This window comes from Acanthamoeba castellanii (genome assembly GCF_000313135.1).
Source record: "Acanthamoeba castellanii str. Neff unplaced genomic scaffold scf7180000084758, whole genome shotgun sequence".
Taxonomy (NCBI): Eukaryota; Discosea; order Longamoebia; family Acanthamoebidae; genus Acanthamoeba; species Acanthamoeba castellanii.
In genome coordinates this window covers 72,733-73,782 of record NW_004457380.1, presented here as the reverse complement: position 1 = coordinate 73,782, position 1,050 = coordinate 72,733, and the positions used below count along the sequence as shown (strand labels likewise).

General features: G+C 58.9%; 1 pseudogene; it reads right to left on the bottom strand.

The window, feature by feature from the left end:
* Window positions 1-264: 264 nt before the first annotated feature.
* ACA1_210920 overlaps window positions 265-1,050 on the bottom strand; it is a 1,792-nt pseudogene continuing 1,006 nt past the window's right edge.

The following is a 1,050-nucleotide window of genomic DNA, read 5'->3' as shown; positions in this document are numbered from 1 at the left end:
GGTGCTGAGTTCGTTTCGAATGTGATCGCTCCCTACCTCGCCCACCAAAAACTTACGGCCACCAGCAGGTGATGGTGGAGAGACGCTCCTGGTGCTCGCTCCCGTTGACAGTCCCTCTTCTCTGCCTCCGATCGGCGCGCCATTGGCCCGCGATACACCTTCCAGCTCCATCTCTGGCGAATCCAATTTGTTAAAATAAATGCCCAGATTGAATTTTATTTTATTTTTCAACCAGGCGAAATGAGCAAGCGGGGCTGTCTGCTATTAGCAATCTCTGTTCCTGATGATGGCCCACGTGGCCATGTTGCGTACGAGGAACGAGGCTAGCATGAACTGGTTGGGGCTCACCTCTCGGACGGTGCCCTCTGTTGCGAGGAACTTGCACATCCAGAGGTCCTCCTCCGTCACAGCGGCGACCACGGGGAGGTGGTCGGGAGGAGTTGGGTCCTGCAGCAGGAAGTTGTTGGTCAGATAGTGGTGGGCAGAGCGAGTGTGGACTGTGCTCCGTTTTATTGGAGCAGGTGGGGAAACACGTGTTCTTTGTCGTCGGACTCCGACGGGAAAATTCCGTCGCACGCCGAGGGCAGCTCAGCCCGTGAGAAGGTGACCCTTCTCACACAACACGCCCCGTGAGCGAACTCGGCGGGTAGGACAACCGGAGGAGGTTGCAGAGGGCTTCGGTGCGATCGCGAGAGAGCGGCTTCGTCAGGAGGTCGGCCGGCATCGTTGCGGTCGGTTCGTATTGGATGAGCGCCCCGTGGCGTTGGACTTGGTCGCGTAGGAACGCAAGCTTGATCGCGTAGTGCTTCGATCGCTGAACGTGCTCGCCGGGCTTCGAGTTGATGATTGTGAGCGCGCCTTGATTGTCCGTGCGGAGTTCGATCGGGCAATCAAGCTTGGGCAGCAGCTCGTGGCACAGGTCGTGCAGGTGGATTGCCTCCTTGAGCGTCTCAGCCAGAGCGTTGAGCTCGGCCTCTGTAGTAGACGTCGCAACGCATTTCTGCATGCGCGAGCCCCAACGGATCGGCCCGCCGGCGAGGATGAAGACGA